This window comes from Electrona antarctica (assembly GCF_951216825.1).
Source record: "Electrona antarctica genome assembly, chromosome: 21".
In the NCBI taxonomy this organism is placed as follows: Eukaryota; Metazoa; Chordata; class Actinopteri; order Myctophiformes; family Myctophidae; genus Electrona; species Electrona antarctica.
Genome location: NC_136802.1, coordinates 37,820,603 through 37,838,232, shown reverse-complemented (window position 1 = coordinate 37,838,232; position 17,630 = coordinate 37,820,603). Strand labels below are relative to the sequence as shown.

The 17,630-nt window shown below is 41.5% G+C and overlaps 1 long non-coding RNA gene across 1 annotated transcript; it reads right to left on the bottom strand.

The window, feature by feature from the left end:
* Positions 1 to 5,142: 5,142 nt before the first annotated feature.
* On the bottom strand, positions 5,143 to 5,908 carry LOC306914170. Its single transcript, XR_013788659.1, has 2 exons — positions 5,577 to 5,908; positions 5,143 to 5,323 (listed from the first exon to the last, which is right to left on the bottom strand). It is a non-coding gene; the product is annotated as an uncharacterized lncRNA (long non-coding RNA).
* Between the last annotated feature and the right edge of the window lie 11,722 nt (positions 5,909 to 17,630).

The following is a 17,630-nucleotide window of genomic DNA, read 5'->3' as shown; positions in this document are numbered from 1 at the left end:
CCTGCTCTCCCCCTGTCGGGCCCCCCTTGCCTACTCTCCCCCTGCCTGGCCCCCCTCTCCTACCTCCTCTCCGCCTGCCTGGGCCCCACTCACCTACTCTTCCCCCCTCGCCTACTCTCTTCCTGCCTTGGCCCCCCTCTCCTACCTCCTCTCCGCCTGCCTGGGCCCCACTCACCTACTCTCCCCCCTCGCCTACTCTCCTCCTGCCTGGCCCCCCTCTCCTACCTCCTCTCCGCCTGCCTGGGCCCCACTCACCTACTCTCCCCCCTCGCCTACTCTCCTCCTGCCTGGGCCCCCCTCGCCTACTCTGCCCCTTTCTGGGCCCCCCTTGCCTACTCTCCCCCTGCTTGGCCCCCCTCTCCTACCTCCTCTCCGCCTGCCTGGGCCCTACTCTCCTCCTGCCTGGGCCCCCCTCGCCTACTCTCCCCCTCCTCCTCTCCCCCTGCCTGGGCCCCCTCGCCTACTCTCCCCCTATCTACACCTCATTCTACTCTACCCCTACCCCCTACCTACTCTAGGTGATGGTGATTTGAACCAGCACCATCTTACTAGGTATTCTATGGATATTATCTGATTTATCCACCGGGCCACTTAACGGCACACGGTCCTATTTACTCTAGGTGATGGTGATTTGAACCGGCACCATCCCACTAGGTATTCTATGGATATTATCTGATTTATCCACCGGGCCACTTAACGGCACACAGTACTACCTACTCTAGGTGATGGTGATTTGAACCAGCACCATCCTATGTCGGGTTTGAACCGGCAGACTTCTACTAGGTATTCTATGGATATTATCTGATTTATCCACCAGGCTACTTAACTGCACACGCTCCTACCTACTCTAGGTGTTGGTGATTTGAACTAGCACCATCCTACTAGGAGTATGTCGGCCGGCATACTTCTACTAGGTATTCTACGGATATGATCTGATTTATCCACTGGGGGACTTCTATTCTAGGTGTCAGTGATTTGAACCAACACCACCCTACTAGGAGTATGTCGGGTTTGAACCGGCACACTTCTACTAGGTATTCTACGGATATTGTCAGATTTATCCGTTGGGCCACTTAACGGCACACAATGCTCATTTCAACTGCCGAAACCCAGGTTTGAACCGGGACCTTCAGACCCTTCAGTCTGACGCTCTACCAACTGAGCTATTTCGGCTTGTAAGTGTTACATCCAGAATGTATTTTTCAATTGATTTTTTGTTCTTAAACAAATAAATTCATACAGTATTTCCCCCAGTGAGATCAACCTGAGAGTCATACGGTTTTCTGTACCTCATTTGAACTACCGAAACCCAGGTTTGAACCAGGGACCTTTAGATCTTCAGTCTAACGCTCTACCAACTGAGCTATTTCGGCTTGTAAGTGTCACATCCAGAATGTATTTTTCAATTTATTTTTTGTTCTTAAACAAATAAACTCATACAGTATTACCCCCAGTGAGATCAACCTGAGAGTCATACTGTTTTCTGTACCTCATTTCAACTGCCTAAACCCAGGTTTGAACCAGGGACCTTTAGATCTTCAGTCTAACGCTCTACCAACTGAGCTATTTCGACTTGTAAGTGTCACATCCAGAATGTATTTTTCAATGTATTGTTACTTCTTAAACAAATAAACTCATACAGTATTACCCCCAGTGAGATCAACCTGAGAGTCATACGGTTTTCTGTACCTCATTTCAACTGCCTAAACCCAGGTTTGAACCAGGGACCTTTAGATCTTCAGTCTAACGCTCTGCTAACTGAGCTATTTCGGCTTGTAAGTGTCACATCCAGAATGTATTTTTCAATTTATTGTTACTTCTTAAACAAATAAACTCATAGTTTTCCCCCAGTGAGTCCTACAGTTTTCTTTAACTGATTTCAACTGCCAAAACCCAGGATTGAACCAGGGACCTTTAGATCCTTCAGTCTGACGCTCTACCAACTGAGCTATTTCGGCTTGTAAGTGTCACATCCAGAATGTATTTTTCAATTTATTGTTACTTCTTAAACAAATAAACTCACAGTATTTCCCCCAGTGAGTTCAACGGTTTTCTGTACCTCATTTCAACTGCCTAAACCCAGGTTTGAGCCAGGGACCTTTAGATCTTCAGTCTAATGCTCTACCAACTGAGCTATTTCTGCTTGTTAGTGTCACATCCAGAATGTATTTTTCAATTGATTGTTAGTTCTTAAACAAATATACATACAGTTTCCCACCAGTGAGATCAGCCTGGGAGTCATACGGTTTTCTGTACCTCATTTGACCTGCTGAAAACCGGTTCCATTTGTACACTGTCAAAGTTACTAACTTAATAGTATCAACATCTATCTATTCTATAGACCCTCTACAACAGTGGTTCCCAAACCTTTTCTTGTCAAGGACCCCCACATTTACACTTTATTAGCCCGTGGAACCTAACCCTAACCCTAACCCTAACCCTAACCCTAACCCTAACCCTAACCCTTGCCATTGAGAATGCATTGGGCGTTTAAGTTAAATAACTCAGAAACTACAAAACATTTCAAACTAAAAAGTTCCAGCATGTGTCTCCACAGTAAGCTGAATTATAAAACGTGTGAATGGAGTTTCTAGGTGAAAGTGATTTTTTGACGTACCACTATCTGCCATTATACATTTCTCAAATTTAAAGCACTATATTTCTAAAACTATGAAACATTTCAAAGATTCCTTTTCAGTCCACCGTAAGATGAACCTAAATAGGTTTGAATGGGGATTCTAGGTGTAAGTATGTAGGACTAGTAGCATGCCAAAGTTATATATTTTTTGGACGGCATACTATAGCATGTCATTTTTCGTGATTTTGGAGGATTTGAAAAAAAGATGAAAATCATGAAAAAACGACATACTATAGTTCATGGTTTCGGACAGCATGAAACGATGCCCTAACCCTAACCCTAACCCTAACCCGGCTATAGTCCATGGTCAAAAATGATGAAAAACGATGATTAAAAAAAAAACTCCCAGACCATGGTCCATGGTCTCGGAGTGATTTTCGTCTTTTTTTCAAATCCTCAAGGGTGCTACAGTACCCTAACCCTAACCCTAACCCCATAAGAGAATATTATTACGGCTCTAGCAGTGATTCTCAAATCCGATTAATTTCAAGGACCCCCAGTTTGACATGCATTAGTCTATGGACCCACATTGAATGCCATTTCTATCTCTGGGACGCCCAATTTATATTGTAAAATCAATGTTGATTTTACTCTGAGAGTGTTGGTTCCGTTTGTACACTCTCGGTCTCGGAGTTACAGACCTGTAAGGGTCCATTTGGTTCCAAACTATCATTTAGCTGGGGACCCCCTGGAACTCCCACAAGGACCAGACGCCACTTTGGGAACCACTGCTCTACAAGACTATTCTTTTATAGCCAGAATTAATTTTTACTTGTTAAACAAATAATCTCATATAGTTTTCCCTCAGGGACATCAGCCTGAGAGTCATACGGTTTTCTATATCTAATTTAATTTCAACTGCCGAAAACCAGGTTTGAACCAAGGTCCTTTAGAGCTTCAGTCTAACACTCTCCCAACTGAGCTATTTCAGCTAGCAAGATGCTGCTGTAATCGTTTTGCATGAGTGGCTGGTGGACTGTAGACGCTCAATGCCTGACTTGTCTGTGGAAAGCCCACTGGTATGTTTATGAAACAAAAGCTTGGCAGATTGAAAGAGGATAATTCAAGCTTGGCCTAGAGCTGCAATGTTGGTGAGTTTAACGTCATTTAATACAAGCAGATCGCAAACGAAAATTGCAGCTAATTCTTTTACTTCTTTCTTTGCCAAAAATAGCCGATCTACAAGCTCACATTGCAATGCATTGTGAGCTTGTAGATCAGGTAATATGTAGGCTGGTGTTCAAGTTATGAAGCGGAATATTCTCTTACAGCACCTTTAAGAGTTTGATAACACAAGTGGACGATAGATTAAATGAACCCTAACCTTAATGATTTGAATAGTTTGAATATCACTGCACTATTGTGAATTATAAGAATAATCTATCTATCCAAATATTATCCTTGCAGACTGGTAGGTTACTAACCTTAGTAATAATATTGAAGATGCTGCACAGGTTATCCAGCAAAAGGTGGGTGCTTTCCTCCTCATTTTAATAATCACTTTGAAGCTCTTCCAAACATCGATGCAGTGCAAAAATGCAAACACATGCTAACGCAATGGTAAATAGTGGGGGCTAATGTGGTTGCTGACAGTAAGCAAAACAGTATACAAAAACCTGAATGGTCAATTATATTAATAATACTTCCAAAACTGTGAAAAAGAAAATAAAGTTGAAGAATCACTATAAATCTTAAAACAGGTCGGAGTATTTCATTCAGTTGTAAACAAGGAAATTGTCAGGGTCTGCGACCATTTGATTGGAGGAGACAATGTAAGGAGCCCTAGGATTGGCTCAGCAGAGTTTCAGCACAGTGAGAATTCGTTTGCACTTGCACATGAAGGGTTTGTGGATTTATATGACATGTGTGTGGGGGAAAACAGCAACATTCTATATGTGCAGGATTGCAGATACAGTAATACATATACAAGGTTCCACCGAGATTTGAACTCGGATCACAGGATTCAGAGCCGAGTGCAAACCGTTACACCATGGAACCCTGATTATTATAAATCGGGTGTTGCCCCATCTGCTGGACAACTCTGATGACATTTATGAAAAAGTAAATTCTATTCTTAATAAGAATGTACATGTTCCTCAGGTGAAGGTTCTGCCAAGACTTGAACTCGGATCTCTGGATTCAAAGTCCAAAGTGTTAACCATTGCACCACAGAACCACATTTAACCCAGGGTGAGGATGTAGTTTATTTTTAGGGAAAACTCATGACGGTGAAGTAGCCAGAATATGTCAAGAACAAATACATTTAATAAACAAAGGATGTGCTTCTGTGTTTTTCATTTACATCAGAATGATTGCCAGTAATGTTACAGGATGGGTAGTGCATGTCGCTTATGTGGCGAGGTTAAAAAAGTATAATGCAAAGTAGCCGACTACGCCACCTGGAGGCTGTGGAGCCCAGGACTCCACTTAAAACACTTCAATAAAATACATACGACACACAGGTTCTTTTACCAGGGTTGAGCAGAGTGAAACAGACTAAGGTCAAGGGCGCAATAAACAGCTTTATTGCAAAAAGAATTAAACATAAAAAAGTACTGTATCCGGTTATGGGATAATGGGAGTAAGACAATGTTCATTTCTTTCTCTCCTGGGGTAGGGAACAGTCCAATCAGTCCATAAATTCCTTAACAGCAGCCTTCCGTCTTTTGTTCTTCTGGGGTGGTCCTTATAAGGGTCAAACAACAAACAAACTACATCAGTGGGTTTGGTCTATTATTGCCTACTTGGTCTCAGTGTAAAACACAGCACACAAAACAATAAGGACTAAATAAAAGTTAAAATATAAAAACATGCAAACGACCAGGCCAATAAAATATTCCAAACAGTGAGTAGTTGTCTCGGTGGCTGACAAAAAAAGAGATAAAACTATAACTAAAATTGTCCGTTTAAAACAATAATTCAGTTGCACATTACACACGCTGTCAGATTCACTTCAAGGTCATAGAGGGGGTACTTAGCTCGAAAGAGGGGCAAGTCGCAACTTTGCCCCTCTGCTGAGTTGGTTTGGCTTCCCCTCTTTCCCAGCCTGCATGCCTCTCTCATAAGTTCCTCTCCCTTGGGCCTTCTCTCCTCTGGCATCCTCTCCCAGCACCTCCACAGATGGGTCCTGCCACAGGCGGGCAGGGCACACCCCGCCTGGTGCCAAGCAACCAGTTCCACGGCTGGAGTGTCCCTGTCCTCGGTGCCCCGACACCGGCCCCCATCCATGGCCGCTCTCCTTCCATCCAGCCAGCTCCTTCTTCTGCCCTCTGCTCCACCTTTCTTCTCTCTGTGCACTGCTCTCTACATTTTAAAGGCTCCACCCAATTACGCAGGTGCAGGTGATTTCCTAATCACCAGCTCTCAGAAACCATTATGGCATTAGCTGGCCTATCAAAACCGACCCGGTCACACTTACAACAACATAGTTAATCAATGGCTGTGTGCACCGAGATCTGAAGTCAGATCACAGGATTCAGAATCCTGTGTGGTAACCATTACACCATGGAACCCAGATTATTTTAAATCGGGTGTTGCCCCATGTTCTGGACAACTCTGATGAAATGTTTGAATAAGTTCATGTACTAAGAATGTACATGTTCTTCAGGATAAGGTTCTGCCAAGACTTGAACTCGGATCGCAGGATTCAGAGTCTTGAGTGCTAAGCATTACACCATGGGACACTTGTTTCTGCTGAGATGGGGCTGTTCTCATCTTCTGGACCGCTTTGATAAGCGACTAAAATGTTATCTTGCAGGAACAGAAGGACTTGTAAGAACATTGTTAATCAATGGGAATCTGCACAAGACTGGGTACAGTAATGTTCTATATGCACAGGATAGCAGATACAGTAATACATATATACGTTTCCACTGACATTTGAACTCGGATCGCAGGATTCAGAGCCCTGTGTGGTAACCGTTATACCATGGAAACTGATTATTTTAAACTGGGTGTTTCCCCATCTTCTGGACAACTCTGATGAAATGTTTGAAAAAGTTCATGTCCTAAGTATGTACATGTTCCTCAGGATACTGTTCTGCCGAGACTTGAACTGGGATCTCTGGATTCAAAGTCCAAAGTGCTAACGATTACACCATAGGACACTTGTTTCTGCTCAGATGGGTGTGTTCTCATCTTCTGGACCACTTTGATAATCGACTAAAATGTCATCTTGCAGGAACAGAAGGACTTGTGGCTTATAAGAACATTGTTAATCAATGGGTATCTGCACAAGACTGCGTACAGCAATGTTCTATATGTGGAGGATAGCAAATACAGTAATACATATATACAACTTTTCCACTGACATTTGAACTTGGATCACAGGATTCAGAGTCCTGTGTTGTAACCATTACACCATGGAACCTGATTCTCTTAAATTGGGTGTTGCCCCATGTTCTGGACAACTCTGATGAAATGTTTGAATAAGCCCATGTACTAAGAACTTACATGTTCTTCAGGATATGGTTCTGCCAAGACTTGAACTCGGATCACAGGGTTCAGAGTCCTGAGTGCTAACCATTACACCATGGGAAACTTGTTTTTGCTCAGATGGGGCTGTTCTCATCTTCTGGACCACTTTGATAAGTGACTAAAATGTTATCTTGCAGGAACAGAAGGACTTGTGGCTTATAAGAACATTGTTAATCAATGGGAATCTGCACAAGACTGGGTACAGTAAAGTTCTATATGTGTAGTATAGAAGATACAGTAATACATATACATATATACAACGTTTCCACTGACATTTGAACTCGGATCGCAGGATTCAGAGCCCTGTGTGGTAACCGTTACACCATGGAACCAGATTAATTTAAAGTGGGTGTTTCCCCATCTTCTGGAGAACTCTGATAAAATGTTTGAAAAAGTTCATGTCCTAAGTATGTGCATGTTCCTCAGGATACTGTTCTGCCGAGACTTGAACTCGGATCTCTGGATTCAAAGTCCAAAGTGCTAACGATTACACCATAGGACACTTGATTCTCCGCCGATCGGTGTGTTCTCATCTTCTGGACCACTTTGATAAGCGACTAAACTGTCATCTTGCAGGAACAGAAGGACTTCTGGCTTATAAGAACATTGTTAATGTGCGTACAGCAATGTTCTATATGTGGAGGATAGCAAATACAGTAATACATATATACAACTTTTCCACTGACATTTGAACTTGGATCACAGGATTCAGAGTCCTGTGTGGTAACCATTACACCATGGAACCTGATTATTTTAAATTGGGTGTTGCCCCATATTCTGGACAACTCTGATTAAATGTTTGAATAAGCCCATGTACTAAGAATGTACATGTTCTTCAGGATAAGGTTCTGCCAAGACTTGAACTCGGATCACAGGATTCAGAGTCCTGAGTGCTAACCATTACACCATGGGACACTTGTTTCTGCTCTGATGGGGCTGTTCTCATCTTCTGGACCGCTTTGATAAGCGACTAAAATGTTATCTTGCAGGAACAGAAGGTATTGTAAGAACATTGTTAATCAATGGGAATCTGCACAAGACTGGGTACAGTAAAGTTCTATATGTGCAGTATAGAAGATACAGTAATACATATACATATATACAACGTTTCCACTGACATTTGAACTCGGATCGCAGGATTCAGAGCCCTGTGTGGTAACCGTTACACCATGGAACCAGATTAATTTAAAGTGGGTGGTTCCCCATCTTCTGGACAACTCTGATAAAATGTTTGAAAAAGTTCATGTCCTAAGTATGTGCATGTTCCTCAGGATACTGTTCTGCCGAGACTTGAACTCGGATCTCTGGATTCAAAGTCCAAAGTGCTAACGATTACACCATAGGACACTTGATTCTGCGCCGATGGGTGTGTTCTCATCTTCTGGACCACTTTGATAAGCGACTAAACTGTCATCTTGCAGGAACAGAAGGACTTCTGGCTTATAAGAACATTGTTAATCAATGGGTATCTGCACAAGACTGCGTACAGCAATGTTCTATATGTGGAGGATAGCAAATACAGTAATACATATATACAACTTTTCCACTGACATTTGAACTTGGATCACAGGATTCAGAGTCCTGTGTTGTAACCATTACACCATGGAACCTGATTCTTTTAAATTGGGTGTTGCCCCATGTTCTGGACAACTCTGATGAAATGTTTGAATAAGCCCATGTACTAAGAACTTACATGTTCTTCAGGATAAGGTTCTGCCAAGACTTGAACTCGGATCACAGGATTCAGAGTCCTGAGTGCTAACCATTACACCATGGGAAACTTGTTTTTGCTCAGATGTGGCTGTTCTCATCTTCTGGACCACTTTGATAAGTGACTAAAATGTTATCTTGCAGGAACAGAAGGACTTGTGGCTTATAAGAACATTGTTAATCAATGGGAATCTGCACAAGACTGGGTACAGTAAAGTTCTATATGTGTAGTATAGAAGATACAGTAATACATATACATATATACAACGTTTCCACTGACATTTGAACTCGGATCGCAGGATTCAGAGCCCTGTGTGGTAACCGTTACACCATGGAACCAGATTAATTTAAAGTGGGTGTTTCCCCATCTTCTGGAGAACTCTGATAAAATGTTTGAAAAAGTTCATGTCCTAAGTATGTGCATGTTCCTCAGGATACTGTTCTGCCGAGACTTGAACTCGGATCTCTGGATTCAAAGTCCAAAGTGCTAACGATTACACCATAGGACACTTGATTCTCCGCCGATCGGTGTGTTCTCATCTTCTGGACCACTTTGATAAGCGACTAAACTGTCATCTTGCAGGAACAGAAGGACTTCTGGCTTATAAGAACATTGTTAATGTGCGTACAGCAATGTTCTATATGTGGAGGATAGCAAATACAGTAATACATATATACAACTTTTCCACTGACATTTGAACTTGGATCACAGGATTCAGAGTCCTGTGTGGTAACCATTACACCATGGAACCTGATTATTTTAAATTGGGTGTTGCCCCATATTCTGGACAACTCTGATTAAATGTTTGAATAAGCCCATGTACTAAGAATGTACATGTTCTTCAGGATAAGGTTCTGCCAAGACTTGAACTCGGATCACAGGATTCAGAGTCCTGAGTGCTAACCATTACACCATGGGACACTTGTTTCTGCTCTGATGGGGCTGTTCTCATCTTCTGGACCGCTTTGATAAGCGACTAAAATGTTATCTTGCAGGAACAGAAGGTATTGTAAGAACATTGTTAATCAATGGGAATCTGCACAAGACTGGGTACAGTAAAGTTCTATATGTGCAGTATAGAAGATACAGTAATACATATACATATATACAACGTTTCCACTGACATTTGAACTCGGATCGCAGGATTGAGAGCCCTGTGTGGTAACCGTTACACCATGGAACCAGATTAATTTAAAGCGGGTGGTTCCCCATCTTCTGGAGAACTCTGATAAAATGTTTGAAAAAGTTCATGTCCTAAGTATGTGCATGTTCCTCAGGATACTGTTCTGCCGAGACTTGAACTGGGATCTCTGGATTCAAAGTCCAAAGTGCTAACGATTACACCATAGGACACTTGATTCTGCGCCGATGGGTGTGTTCTCATCTTCTGGACCACTTTGATAAGCGACTAAACTGTCATCTTGCAGGAACAGAAGGACTTCTGGCTTATAAGAACATTGTTAATCAATGGGTATCTGCCCAAGACTGCGTACAGCAATGTTCTATATGTGGAGAATAGCAAATACAGTAATACATATATACAACTTTTCCGCTGACATTTGAACTTGGATCACAGGATTCAGAGTCCTGTGTTGTAACCATTACACCATGGAACCTGATTCTTTTAAATTGGGTGTTGCCCCATGTTCTGGACAACTCTGATGAAATGTTTGAATAAGCCCATGTACTAAGAACTTACATGTTCTTCAGGATAAGGTTCTGCCAAGACTTGAACTCGGATCACAGGATTCAGAGTCCTGAGTGCTAACCATTACACCATGGGAAACTTGTTTTTGCTCAGATGTGGCTGTTCTCATCTTCTGGACCACTTTGATAAGTGACTAAACTGTCATCTTGCAGGAACAGAAGGACTTCTGGCTTATAAGAACATTGTTAATGTGCGTACAGCAATGTTCTATATGTGGAGGATAGCAAATACAGTAATACATATATACAACTTTTCCACTGACATTTGAACTTGGATCACAGGATTCAGAGTCCTGTGTGGTAACCATTACACCATGGAACCTGATTCTTTTAAATTGGTTGTTGCCCCATGTTCTGGACAACTCTGATGAAATGTTTGAATAAGCCCATGTACTAAGAACTTACATGTTCTTCAGGATAAGGTTCTGCCAAGACTTGAACTCGGATCACAGGATTCAGAGTCCTGAGTGCTAACCATTACACCATGGGAAACTTGTTTTTGCTCAGATGTGGCTGTTCTCATCTTCTGGACCACTTTGATAAGTGACTAAAATGTTATCTTGGAGGAACAGAAGGACTTGTGGCTTATAAGAACATTGTTAATCAATGGGAATCTGCACAAGACTGGGTACAGTAAAGTTCTATATGTGTAGTATAGAAGATACAGTAATACATATACATATATACAACGTTTCCACTGACATTTGAACTCAGATCGCAGGATTCAGAGCCCTGTGTGGTAACCGTTACACCATGGAACCAGATTAATTTAAAGTGGGTGTTTCCCCATCTTCTGGAGAACTCTGATAAAATGTTTGAAAAAGTTCATGTCCTAAGTATGTGCATGTTCCTCAGGATACTGTTCTGCCGAGACTTGAACTCGGATCTCTGGATTCAAAGTCCAAAGTGCTAACGATTACACCATAGGACACTTGATTCTCCGCCGATCGGTGTGTTCTCATCTTCTGGACCACTTTGATAAGCGACTAAACTGTCATCTTGCAGGAACAGAAGGACTTCTGGCTTATAAGAACATTGTTAATGTGCGTACAGCAATGTTCTATATGTGGAGGATAGCAAATACAGTAATACATATATACAACTTTTCCACTGACATTTGAACTTGGATCACAGGATTCAGAGTCCTGTGTGGTAACCATTACACCATGGAACCTGATTATTTTAAATTGGGTGTTGCCCCATATTCTGGACAACTCTGATTAAATGTTTGAATAAGCCCATGTACTAAGAATGTACATGTTCTTCAGGATAAGGTTCTGCCAAGACTTGAACTCGGAACACAGGATTCAGAGTCCTGAGTGCTAACCATTACACCATGGGACACTTGTTTCTGCTCTGATGGGGCTGTTCTCATCTTCTGGACCGCTTTGATAAGCGACTAAAATGTTATCTTGCAGGAACAGAAGGTATTGTAAGAACATTGTTAATCAATGGGAATCTGCACAAGACTGGGTACAGTAAAGTTCTATATGTGCAGTATAGAAGATACAGTAATACATATACATATATACAACGTTTCCACTGACATTTGAACTCGGATCGCAGGATTCAGAGCCCTGTGTGGTAACCGTTACACCATGGAACCAGATTAATTTAAAGTGGGTGGTTCCCCATCTTCTGGACAACTCTGATAAAATGTTTGAAAAAGTTCATGTCCTAAGTATGTGCATGTTCCTCAGGATACTGTTCTGCCGAGACTTGAACTCGTATCTCTGGATTCAAAGTCCAAAGTGCTAACGATTACACCATAGGACACATGATCTGCGCCGATGGGTGTGTTCTCATCTTCTGGACCACTTTGATAAGCGACTAAACTGTCATCTTGCAGGAACAGAAGGACTTCTGGCTTATAAGAACATTGTTAATCAATGGGTATCGGCACAAGACTGCGTACAGCAATGTTCTATATGTGGAGGATAGCAAATACAGTAATACATATATACAACTTTTCCACTGACATTTGAACTTGGATCACAGGATTCAGAGTCCTGTGTTGTAACCATTACACCATGGAACCTGATTCTTTTAAATTGGGTGTTGCCCCATGTTCTGGACAACTCTGATGAAATGTTTGAATAAGCCCATGTACTAAGAACTTACATGTTCTTCAGGATAAGGTTCTGCCAAGACTTGAACTCGGATCACAGGATTCAGAGTCCTGAGTGCTAACCATTACACCATGGGAAACTTGTTTTTGCTCAGATGTGGCTGTTCTCATCTTCTGGACCACTTTGATAAGTGACTAAAATGTCATCTTGCAGGAACAGAAGGACTTCTGGCTTATAAGAACATTGTTAATGTGCGTACAGCAATGTTCTATATGTGGAGGATAGCAAATACAGTAATACATATATACAACTTTTCCACTGACATTTGAACTTGGATCACAGGATTCAGAGTCCTGTGTGGTAACCATTACACCATGGAACCTGATTCTTTTAAATTGGTTGTTGCCCCATATTCTGGACAACTCTGATTAAATGTTTGAATAAGCCCATGTACTAAGAATGTACATGTTCTTCAGGATAAGGTTCTGCCAAGACTTGAACTCGGATGACAGGATTCAGAGACCTGAGTGCTAACCATTACACCATGGGACACTTGTTTCTGCTCTGATGGGGCTGTTCTCATCTTCTGGACCGCTTTGATAAGCGACTAAAATGTTATCTTGCAGGAACAGAAGGTATTGTAAGAACATTGTTAATCAATGGGAATCTGCACAAGACTGGGTACAGTAAAGTTCTATATGTGCAGTATAGAAGATACAGTAATACATATACATATATACAACGTTTCCACTGACATTTGAACTCTGATCGCAGGATTCAGAGCCCTGTGTGGTAACCGTTACACCATGGAACCAGATTAATTTAAAGTGGGTGTTTCCCCATCTTCTGGAGAACTCTGATAAAATGTTTGAAAAAGTTCATGTCCTAAGTATGTGCATGTTCCTCAGGATACTGTTCTGCCGAGACTTGAACTGGGATCTCTGGATTCAAAGTCCAAAGTGCTAACGATTACACCATAGGACACTTGATTCTCCGCCGATCGGTGTGTTCTCATCTTCTGGACCACTTTGATAAGCGACTAAACTGTCATCTTGCAGGAACAGAAGGACTTCTGGCTTATAAGAACATTGTTAATCAATGGGTATCTGCACAAGACTGCGTACAGCAATGTTCTATATGTGGAGGATAGCAAATACAGTAATACATATATACAACTTTTCCACTGACATTTGAACTTGGATCACAGGATTCAGAGTCCTGTGTTGTAACCATTACACCATGGAACCTGATTCTTTTAAATTGGGTGTTGCCCCATGTTCTGGACAACTCTGATGAAATGTTTGAATAAGCCCATGTACTAAGAACTTACATGTTCTTCAGGATAAGGTTCTGCCAAGACTTGAACTCAGATCACAGGATTCAGAGTCCTGAGTGCTAACCATTACACCATGGGAAACTTGTTTTTGCTCAGATGTGGCTGTTCTCATCTTCTGGACCACTTTGATAAGTGACTAAACTGTCATCTTGCAGGAACAGAAGGACTTCTGGCTTATAAGAACATTGTTAATGTGCGTACAGCAATGTTCTATATGTGGAGGATAGCAAATACAGTAATACATATATACAACTTTTCCACTGACATTTGAACTTGGATGACAGGATTCAGAGTCCTGTGTGGTAACCATTACACCATGGAACCTGATTCTTTTAAATTGGTTGTTGCCCCATGTTCTGGACAACTCTGATGAAATGTTTGAATAAGCCCATGTACTAAGAACTTACATGTTCTTCAGGATAAGGTTCTGCCAAGACTTGAACTCGGATCACAGGATTCAGAGTCCTGAGTGCTAACCATTACACCATGGGAAACTTGTTTTTGCTCAGATGTGGCTGTTCTCATCTTCTGGACCACTTTGATAAGTGACTAAAATGTTATCTTGGAGGAACAGAAGGACTTGTGGCTTATAAGAACATTGTTAATCAATGGGAATCTGCACAAGACTGGGTACAGTAAAGTTCTATATGTGTAGTATAGAAGATACAGTAATACATATACATATATACAACGTTTCCACTGACATTTGAACTCGGATCGCAGGATTCAGAGCCCTGTGTGGTAACCGTTACACCATGGAACCAGATTAATTTAAAGTAGGTGTTTCCCCATCTTCTGGAGAACTCTGATAAAATGTTTGAAAAAGTTCATGTCCTAAGTATGTGCATGTTCCTCAGGATACTGTTCTGCCGAGACTTGAACTCGGATCTCTGGATTCAAAGTCCAAAGTGCTAACGATTAAACCATAGGACACTTGATTCTCCGCCGATCGGTGTGTTCTCATCTTCTGGACCACTTTGATAAGCGACTAAACTGTCATCTTGCAGGAACAGAAGGACTTCTGGCTTATAAGAACATTGTTAATGTGCGTACAGCAATGTTCTATATGTGGAGGATAGCAAATACAGTAATACATATATACAACTTTTCCACTGACATTTGAACTTGGATCACAGGATTCAGAGTCCTGTGTGGTAACCATTACACCATGGAACCTGATTATTTTAAATTGGGTGTTGCCCCATATTCTGGACAACTCTGATTAAATGTTTGAATAAGCCCATGTACTAAGAATGTACATGTTCTTCAGGATACGGTTCTGCCAAGACTTGAACTCGGATCACAGGATTCAGAGTCCTGAGTGCTAACCATTACACCATGGGACACTTGTTTCTGCTCTGATGGGGCTGTTCTCATCTTCTGGACCGCTTTGATAAGCGACTAAAATGTTATCTTGCAGGAACAGAAGGTATTGTAAGAACATTGTTAATCAATGGGAATCTGCACAAGACTGGGTACAGTAAAGTTATATATGTGCAGTATAGAAGATACAGTAATACATATACATATATACAACGTTTCCACTGACATTTGAACTCGGATCGCAGGATTCAGAGCCCTGTGTGGTAACCGTTACACCATGGAAAAAGATTAATTTAAAGTGGGTGGTTCCCCATCTTCTGGACAACTCTGATAAAATGTTTGAAAAAGTTCATGTCCTAAGTATGTGCATGTTCCTCAGGATACTGTTCTGCCGAGACTTGAACTCGGATCACAGGATTCAGAGTCCTGAGTGCTAACCATTACACCATGGGAAACTTGTTTTTGCTCAGATGTGGCTGTTCTCATCTTCTGGACCACTTTGATAAGTGACTAAAATGTTATCTTGGAGGAACAGAAGGACTTGTGGCTTATAAGAACATTGTTAATCAATGGGAATCTGCACAAGACTGGGTACAGTAAAGTTCTATATGTGTAGTATAGAAGATACAGTAATACATATACATATATACAACGTTTCCACTGACATTTGAACTCGGATCGCAGGATTCAGAGCCCTGTGTGGTAACCGTTACACCATGGAACCAGATTAATTTAAAGTGGGTGTTTCCCCATCTTCTGGAGAACTCTGATAAAATGTTTGAAAAAGTTCATGTCCTAAGTATGTGCATGTTCCTCAGGATACTGTTCTGCCGAGACTTGAACTCGGATCTCTGGATTCAAAGTCCAAAGTGCTAACGATTACACCATAGGACACTTGATTCTCCGCCGATCGGTGTGTTCTCATCTTCTGGACCACTTTGATAAGCGACTAAACTGTCATCTTGCAGGAACAGAAGGACTTCTGGCTTATAAGAACATTGTTAATGTGCGTACAGCAATGTTCTATATGTGGAGGATAGCAAATACAGTAATACATATATAAAACTTTTCCACTGACATTTGAACTTGGATCACAGGATTCAGAGTCCTGTGTGGTAACCATTACACCATGGAACCTGATTATTTTAAATTGGGTGTTGCCCCATATTCTGGACAACTCTGATTAAATGTTTGAATAAGCCCATGTACTAAGAATGTACATGTTCTTCAGGATAAGGTTCTGCCAAGACTGGAACTCGGATCACAGGATTCAGAGTCCTGAGTGCTAACCATTACACCATGGGACACTTGTTTCTGCTCTGATGGGGCTGTTCTCATCTTCTGGACCGCTTTGATAAGCGACTAAAATGTTATCTTGCAGGAACAGAAGGTATTGTAAGAACATTGTTAATCAATGGGAATCTGCACAAGACTGGGTACAGTAAAGTTCTATATGTGCAGTATAGAAGATACAGTAATACATATACATATATACAATGTTTCCACTGACATTTGAACTCGGATCGCAGGATTCAGAGCCCTGTGTGGTAACCGTTACACCATGGAACCAGATTAATTTAAAGTGGGTGGTTCCCCATCTTCTGGACAACTCTGATAAAATGTTTGAAAAAGTTCATGTCCTAAGTATGTGCATGTTCCTCAGGATACTGTTCTGCCGAGACTTGAACTCGGATCTCTGGATTCAAAGTCCAAAGTGCTAACGATTACACCATAGGACACTTGATTCTCCGCCGATCGGTGTGTTCTCATCTTCTGGACCACTTTGATAAGCGACTAAACTGTCATCTTGCAGGAACAGAAGGACTTCTGGCTTATAAGAACATTGTTAATCAATGGGTATCTGCACAAGACTGCGTACAGCAATGTTCTATATGTGGAGGATAGCAAATACAGTAATACATATATACAACTTTTCCACTGACATTTGAACTTGGATCACAGGATTCAGAGTCCTGTGTGGTAACCATTACACCATGGAACCTGATTCTTTTAAATTGGTTGTTGCCCCATGTTCTGGACAACTCTGATGAAATGTTTGAATAAGCCCATGTACTAAGAACTTACATGTTCTTCAGGATAAGGTTCTGCCAAGACTTGAACTCGGATCACAGGATTCAGAGTCCTGAGTGCTAACCATTACACCATGGGAAACTTGTTTTTGCTCAGATGTGGCTGTTCTCATCTTCTGGACCACTTTGATAAGTGACTAAAATGTTATCTTGGAGGAACAGAAGGACTTGTGGCTTATAAGAACATTGTTAATCAATGGGAATCTGCACAAGACTGGGTACAGTAAAGTTCTATATGTGTAGTATAGAAGATACAGTAATACATATACATATATACAAC